Raw genomic sequence first — 8,994 nt, forward strand, 5'->3', positions numbered from 1 at the left:
CAATTCCGTGACTTTGACAGGCCTATAAAAAAGAAAGAACATTACCTGAACCAGGTTTTTACTCCGGAGCAATATAGTAGAGCATTCACCCTCTGCCACAAATTCTCCATTGCTTGCAAAGTAAAGGGAACTAACTACAAATACTTACTTGTTGGTGTAGGGTTCCCACAATTCTTCATGCCATGTATCCAAACATACCAGATATCTGTTGGCAATGTCAGAGAGAGCGGGGTATGTTGCTACATATTTGTAGTTGAGTTGTCCAATACACCTACAATTTTGGGAAAGTTGATAAATCTGATAAAGGAAATCACTGAGGTGACAGTGGCCAATGACTCACCTGCTTTGCTGTTATCTGTCCTTCCTCCAAGACCCTTCCTTCTTAGGGTGCATTCACACTGAGTAAACGCTAGCTTATTCTGAACGTAAAACACGTTCAGAATATGCGGCGTCTAAAGCAGCTCCATTCATTTCTATGGGAGCGGGGATACGAGCGCTCCCCATAGAAATGAATGGGCTGCTTCTTTCACTCCGTGCAGTCCCATTGAAGTGAATGGGGAGTGCCGGCGTGTACGCTCCGGCATGAGCAGAGCTTTCCGTATACGCCGGCACTCCCCATTCACTTCAATGGGACTGCACGGAGTGAAAGAAGCAGCCCATTCATTTCTATGGGGAGCGCTCGTATCCCCGCTCCCATAGAAATGAATGGAGCTGCTTTAGACGCCGCTTATTCTGAACGTGTTTTACGTTCAGAATAAGCTAGCGTTTACTCAGTGTGAATGCACCCTTAGAGCAGAAAGAATAGTGATTATTGAGGGTTCACTGGTCTTCCTACTACCACTTCATGGTTTCAAGAAGTTATTCATATTCAAAGAATGGAGGCGTACTCACTGGATTCTCACTTCCAGATTTGGAGACAATGGTTGGACTTCTGATGGTCTTCAGGATTTTGCATTCTTTATGTAGTTCGTTAACAACTATCAATTGTTTTAATCTTGATTTTCTTGTTTTTGTTTGAAAAAAAAAAACACAGACTAAAGTTCAGTGAGCTGGCATCAGGAGAAAGAGTACAATCTATTTGACTCAGGCTTCTTTGTCTTACCACCAAGCTATTGACCATAGTGAAGGAACAGTCACTTATAGCTGAGGATGGGGAGAGAAAGCCTGTAGCATAGAATATATCACTGGCTAAGCACCTGTGAACTATGGCTCGATGCCTATATTCAGCAAATTTCTACCGTCGATGGTTTGCCTGCTCCGGCATTTCGGCAGCTCTCACGCTGTCCTGCTGCTGCCCCCTGAGCTCCGCTTGAGGAGAGCTCTGTGACTTCTGGCTAGCTTCATAGCTCTCCTTGTTTGCGACAAATTACATTTTCTTTTTCCAGGCATGTTGAAAATTGGCAAACTGCCAATTTGGATTGAAGGTGTTTGCCCATGTCAGTGTGTCAACAGTGCCTGGACCAGATCAGATAATAAGCAAATGTGTGAACACTGTGTGTTAGGGTGTGTTTATACAGAGAGATAACAGCCCTGGCTTTCTCAGAAGCTGAGATAAGAACAGTGTAATATAGTATGCGAAAAAAATTCATAACAGTCATGAAGCCATGTCATTTCCCGGGATAAAAAGTATTTATTAATATTATAAATGTGAAAGTTTGTGTGTTTGGATGTTTGCATGTTCGGATGTTTGTTCCTCAATCACGGAAAAACCGCTCCACCGATTTGGCTGAAATTTTCCACAAACATAGTCATTACACTCGATTAAACAATAGGCTACTTTTTGTCACAATAGCGCACATACGTTTGTGCCAGGACCCCCACAAAACCCAAACTCACACCACCATCTCTGCAATCTCACACACTTTGGACCATAGCAAGCCACAAAATTCATATTGCCCTCTACAGCCTAGCCCCTAACCCCACACAATCACATATACATATACTTTACCACTTTGCCCCTCACCTTAACGATTCTCCAGGAGGCGCTCTTTAACGCTCCGGAGCAGCCATGTTTGCCGACCCCCACCACTCTGACAATCTGTGACACCGCCCACCCATGTCAATACCCCTAGGCAGTCTAATAAATGCAAAAAAAAAGTTAAAAAAAAGTAAAAAAAAATATAAAAAAAATAAATAAAAAGGATTAAAAATTCAAATCACCCCCTTTCCCTAGAACACATATAAAAGTAGTTAAAAACCGTGAAACACATACATGTTAGGTATCCGCGCGTCCTAAATCGCCCGCTCTACAAAGTTATACAAATATTTTTCCTGTTCGGTAAACGCCGTAGTGGGAAAAATGGTCAAAAGTGCCAAACCGCCATTTTTTCACAGTTTTGATTCTGCTAAAAATTTTAATAAAAAGTGATCAAAGCAATAACATTTCCCGAAAATGGTAGAACTACAAAGTACATCCGTTCCCGCAAAAAAAGACGCCCTATACATCCCCGTACACGCATGTATAAAAAAGTTACGGCTGTCGGAATATGGCGACTTTTCAAAAAATAATTTTTTAACACAGTTTTGGATTTTTTTTAAGGGGTCAAAATGTAAACAAAACCATATAAATTTGGTATCCCCGGAATCATAACGAAGCACAGAATACAGGGGACATGTCATTTTGGTTGCACAGTGAACGCCGTAAAACCAAAGCCCGTAAGAAAGTTGCAGAAATGCATTTTTTCTTCAAATCCACCCCATTCTGAATTTTTCCCCTGCTTCCCAGTACATTATATGGAATAAATAATGTTGGCATCATGAATAAACATTTGTCCCAGGAAAAATTAAGACCTCATATGGCTCTGGGAGCAGAGAAATAAAAAAGTTATGGGGTTTAGAAGGAGGGGAGTCAAAAACGAAAATCAAAAAATGCCATCAGCGGGAAAGGGTTAACTACAAATACTTCTGTCCCAAAGTCACTATGTAAAGTTTCTCACAACACCGTATAGCAGCTCAAATACAAATTAACTTCAACACAAAAGTCTCACGTATTCTCTGAATTACAGCAAAAACAAGATACAAAGTTACATTTCATATCCCATACCTTATACACACTACGAAAACCTTACCCACGCCTGTATTTACCCACTTCTACAATCACCGCAGACGAAGTCGCGGGTACCAGCTAGTAATATTATAAAGGTGAAAGTATGTGTGTTTGGATGTTTGTTCCTCAATCACGCAAAAATGGCTCAACCGATTTGCGTGAAATTTTCACAAAACATAGTTCCTAGGCAGGATCGAACGATAGGCTACTTTTCATCCCACTCACGCATACACGTTTTGGTCAGGACACCCACAAACCCCCAACTCATACCATCAGCTATACAATCTCACACAGTTTTTACCACACACACAAGCCACACACTTCTCTCCTCAAAACTCCGCTGTACCATTTTAACACTCCACTGCCACTTACCCCTCCTACCACTGTACCTTACTGGCCGATGCTCACACCCTTGCAATGATTCCGACTCACTTAACCCCTAGCCGACATACGCCTACTACGGCACATGCAGGCCCTTTTGCTATGGCAGCCGCCCGACAACCGGCCCTCCGCCATAGCCACCCCGTTGCCGTCTATGTCACACACCCGCCACAATGTCCCCGGATGGTGCCTACACCGACCGTGGACATTAGGCTTCTCCCATACCTGTTACTGCGCCTCCGCTGCGTGTGGGCGCCGCCATCTTCTCTAACATCTCCGACGCATTCACTCTGCTCCGCTGCCGGCATAGCTATGCTATAGCAGCTGGCAGCTCTTCTAAGCCAACCTATCAGGAGGCTGTGTAAGGAATGCAATACATTACAATACTCATCACACCCTCTCCCGTTCAACACTTGGAGGCTGTGTAATCAATGCACAGAACACATTTAAATAAAGAAGTAGTAAGATGACACTGCTGATTCTCCTAGATATTATGTTACATGTTTGTATATACCAGTCACCAAGTGAATATGTATATATGTCTTGAAGTTTGGTGCTCTACATGCAAAATTAGCCACCCTCAAAACTCCGCTGTATCGTTTTAACACTACACTGCCTCTGCAGGCCGAGACACCATTTTGTTTCCACTGTACGGACAAACTCCTCTGCAGGCCGACACACTCCTTGACGCCGCTGGGAGCCTTCCCGAACCTCCACAAGTCCTCCACGGCAAGGACACTGCCTTCCCGAACCTCCACAGGCCCTCTGTGGCTTGCTCCAGAGTATCCTGTGCCGAAAACTTACATGTACTGGCTGAAAATAACAAATCATACAATGTCGTGTATCGAAGTATATTATCTTAAAAGACCTCTGCAGCAAAGATTCCATCTCTATGTTTCACATCACCATATCTAACCTGCAATGCAACAAAACAACAACAGTGCACCCTATTCTTTGGATTACAGCAGAAACAACCTCAGAAGTTACATTTCCTATCCGATACCTCTTGGACAGTAATAACAACTTACTCATGTCTGCATTCACCCCGTTCAAAATCACCGCAGACGAAGTCGCGGGTAAAAGCTAGTTTATAATATTAATAAGATCCTCTTGACTATCTCATACATAAACTTGATTTGCAACTATATAGTATATGATTAGTTATGCAGATTCTTGTCATGTAACTGTATTGTCACTGTTTTGCTCCTGGTGGTGGAAAAATCTTTTTCTTCATGTATACAAAAATAACTCCTTTCTAGTGATAACAGGCTAAAACATAGCTTTTATTTCTAAAGGGTAAAATAAGGCATTATGTCCCCCCCTCCCCCATTAAAAACAGATAGGACTCCATATGAACACTTAGTCTCTTTTCAAATGTCAATCAGTAGATAGAAACAGGGGGTAGAGAGATCCCACTAGAATCTGGGCTGTATACAAGTTTCTTCATGTATACTACAAATTACAATATGTTCTCACATTCCCTAATAGCTCAGTGTGTTATTAGGTTGATTCCCAAGCAAAAGGTCACTGGTTCAAATTGAGGTTCAACCATGAATATTTCCCATGAAAACAGAAACAGTATCAATCAGTTCATTGATGGCAGATGAACTGCATGGCTTTACTTCATCATTACTGGCTGCTTATGATGGAGTAAATCCATACAGCCAAAAGTGGACTGCATTTTGCGAGAAGTTTACTGATCTTGAGAAACTCTACCTCTACCTCCAACTGCCTTCTGGTCCTAGCAATGTGGAGAAAAGTTGTATGCACTTGAGAAAGGGTGTTGGAGCCCTAAACGAGTACTTTGTAATTGCGTTGTGCATCTTGTCCAATAACAAGTGATTATGAAGATAATCTTGTTTCCCTTAGTCCTAACAGCGGCACAATGTGGGGGTATTTCTGCCCCTGTGTGCTGGTAGGACAGGCGGATTTTTAATTAGCCAATCAAAAGCGTGGCTGGCCCTATAAGAGGGCACAAGAACCTCCCCTCTGCGTGTCAATACAAAAGTACCTCCATATTTATACACAGTTTTATACATAAGATATGATTCCCAGGGTGGGAAATCTTGTGCCGCTGTTAGGACTAAGGGAAACAAGATTATCTTCATAATCACTTGTTCCCTGTCGTCCGTACCAGCGGCACAATGTGGGGATATAGCAAGTAGGCCCAAAAGATGGGCGGGATTATTCCATGACAGAGCTCAAAATGGTTTGGGCAAAGGCAGAGGAATCGGACACCCGGTCCCTCAGGCGGTAGTGCCGAATGAACGTGGACTCAGATGCCCAGGAGGCAGCTGCACAAATCTGATCCAAGGACAACGCACTCCTCTCAGCCTGAGAGGTGGACACTGCCCTAGTCGGGTGGGCATGAAGAAAAGGTGGGACCGGACGCCCTTGGGCGGTATAGGCGACTTTTATGGTATCGGAGACCCAGCGGGATATCGTGGCCTTGGCGGCCTTGGCGCCTTTATTCTTCCCCGTATAACTGATTAACAGGTTTTCGGCCTGCCTAAAAGGGCGAGTACGCTGCAGATAAATTTGCAGACATCTGATAACATCCAGCCTGTGCCATCTTTCCTCTTCAGATGAAGAGGGGAAGGGAAAAAATGCTGGAAGAGAAATAGTTTGGTTCCTATTTGCAGCGGATGGAATCTTGGGACGAAATCCTGGGAGGAACCTAAGCTGCACATGGTCCGGAAAAAATATAGTATATGGCTCCTCGGCAGACAAGGCTTGTAGCTCACTAACTCTTTTGGCAGTTGTAACTGCCAATAGTAGAGCCATTTTGCCAGTTAGTAACTTAAGTGAGACTTCTTCCAGGGGTTCGAATGGTTGGTCGCAAAGAGCGTTCAGGACCGGAATCAGGTCCCATTGGTGGACAGGGGTGTTCACCACCGGTCTCAGCCTAGTTGCCCCTTTAATAAAGGTGCTCACTAAAGGATCCTGAGACAAACGCCTCCCCAGATAGGCGGACAGGGCCGCTACGTGTACTTTGAGTGTGGCCGCAGCCAGACCTCTGTCTAGTCCGTCTTGAAGGAAGTCCAGGATCGCCTCAGTCGGGGGACCAGTGGAGTCCACTTGATGCTGCAGACACCAGGCATTAAAGATGTTACTAATTCGACGGTAATTCCTGTTAGTCGAATCCGCTCTGGCGCTGGATAGGGTCTTCAAGACGGCTTGTGACAGTCCTCTATTCCTCAATAGGGACTGGTCAACCTCCAGGCTGTCAGGTTGAGTCTCCTCAGATCCTGGCATCTCAGCTCTCCTTGGGTTACCAGATCTGGGAGAGGGGGAAGCCTCCAATATATGCCCTGACTCATTAGTATGAGCTGAGCAAACCAAGCCCTTTTTGGCCATAACGGGATTATGGCTATTCCCGAGGCTTGGTCCTGTCTTATTTTGATCAATACCTTCGGTATGATTGGAATTGGAGGGAATATGTAAAACAGCCTGAACCTCCATGGGATGGACAGGGCATCCACTGCCAAGGGATTGTCCTCCTGGTATAGGGAGCAGAAGGTCCCTACCTTGGCATTGAGTCGGGTAGCCATTAGATCGACCTCCGGGAGACCCCATCTCTGGACGATCTGATGAAAAACGTCTGGATTGAGAGACCATTCTCCTGATACGGTAATACCCCGACTCAGATGATCCGCTACTATGTTCAGGGAGCCCTTTATGTGAACAGCGGATAACTGGGCTAGGTTCTTCTCTGCCCAGGCAAATATAAGATTCGTCTCTCTCAGTAAGGTTGGTGACCTGGTGCCCCCTTGTTTGTTTATGTAAACTACCACCGTCATGTTGTCTGACCTGATCTTGACAGACTTGCCTCTCAACTCCGGGGCAAAGTGCACTAGGGCCAAGTACACAGCTCTGAGTTCCTTGAGATTGGAAGATCCCAGCTCCGGACATCTCCATCGTCCTTGTACAGTCCTGTCCTGGCAATGGGCTCCCCATCCCCACTGGGATGCATCTGTTGTCAACAGGGTCCACAATGTTGGGACCGTGGACCTTCCGTCTTTGAGGTGTATCCACCATCTGAGGGAAAGACGGGTAGCGGGAGAAAGGCAGATCTTCTTGTGCAGTCCCCGTGGAGACCTGTTCCAGGTTGTCAACACTTCCATCTGCAGGGGACGCAAATGCCATAAAGCCCAAGGGACTGCTCTGGCCGAGGATGACATTAGGCCGAGGACCCTCATGGCGGTGCGGATAGTTACCCGCCGGGTGTGTAATAGAAACCGTGCACCGGCCTGGATCCTTTCTTTCCTTGGGCTGGAGAGGAAGATCTGCATCGTTTCTGAATCCACTATGAACCCGAGGAACTTCCTCCGTGTGGAAGGAACGATTTCGGACTTCTCCCAGTTGATGATCCATCCTAACTCTTGTAGGAAACTGATGGCAAGGTTGAGCTGCTGGAGGAGAGCAGCAGGAGACTGAGCTTTCAGAAGCCAGTCGTCTAGGTAAGGAACGATGAAGAGGCCCTGTAGTCTGAGGGCCGCAGCAACCGGAGCGATCACCTTGGTAAATACCAGGGGGGCGGATGTGATGCCGAACGGCAGAGCTGTGAATTGAAAGTGCTCCCTGTGGCCGGCCATAGAAACGGCAATCCTGAGGAATTTCCTGTGGGAGTGAGCAATAGGGACATGAAGGTAGGCGTCCTTCAGGTCGAGGGTAACCATCACGTCTCCTGGCTGGAGAAAAGCAGACACGGAATCCACGGTTTCCATACGGAATGACCTCTTCTTGATAAAGCGATTGAGATACCTCAGGTCTATTATCATTCTCCAGCCCCCGGTGACTTTGGGGACCAGAAAGACGGGGGAGTAAACTCCCAGACCGAGATCTGAGGCTGGGACCTTCTCCAGGGCGCCTTTGATGACATACTCGGCGACCAAGGCCTCTAAACTGGCCTGTTGGGAAGGTGGAAGGGTTCTGGTGACAACAAACCGATCTGGAGGTGGAAGGTGGAATTTGATAAGATAACCGTGCTGTATAATTCTTAGCACCCATGGATCTTGAATATGGGTGACCCAAGCTCTGAAAAAAACTGAAAGACGTCCTCCCACAGGAAGGGGGGCCACAGGGAGCTGCCCTGCGTCAAAATTCCGGCTTCCTCTTGGTGTCCTCCCTGGAAGCACCACGTCCGGAACCTCTAGGACGATATCTGGGACGCCTTTGCTGGGTTGGGCGTCTATAATTAGAGGCGGAACCTCTGCCTCTAGAGGGGGCACATCTGCCCCTGGCAGCTTGAGGTAAGGACTTCCCCTTACCTTCAGCTAATCCCTCTATGATAGTATCCAAGCCCTGCCCAAATACTCTTCCTGGCTCAAAAGGGAGCGCGCAAAGAGCAGCCTTGGATGCAAAGTCTGCACGCCAAGGCTTTAGCCACAGGGGTCTGCGGGCCGCAGTGGACAACGCCATCGACTTGGCTGAAATTCTCAACTGATGGCGAGAAGATTCTGCCAAAAAATCTGCGGCCCTATGAATATTCTTCATGGAAGCCAAGATGTCATCCCTGTCCACACCGGAATCAATATCCCGCTCCAAGGTGGCTAGGCGGTTACGAA

This window comes from Leptodactylus fuscus, chromosome 3, assembly GCF_031893055.1.
Source record: "Leptodactylus fuscus isolate aLepFus1 chromosome 3, aLepFus1.hap2, whole genome shotgun sequence".
Lineage (NCBI taxonomy): Eukaryota > Metazoa > Chordata > Amphibia > Anura > Leptodactylidae > Leptodactylus > Leptodactylus fuscus.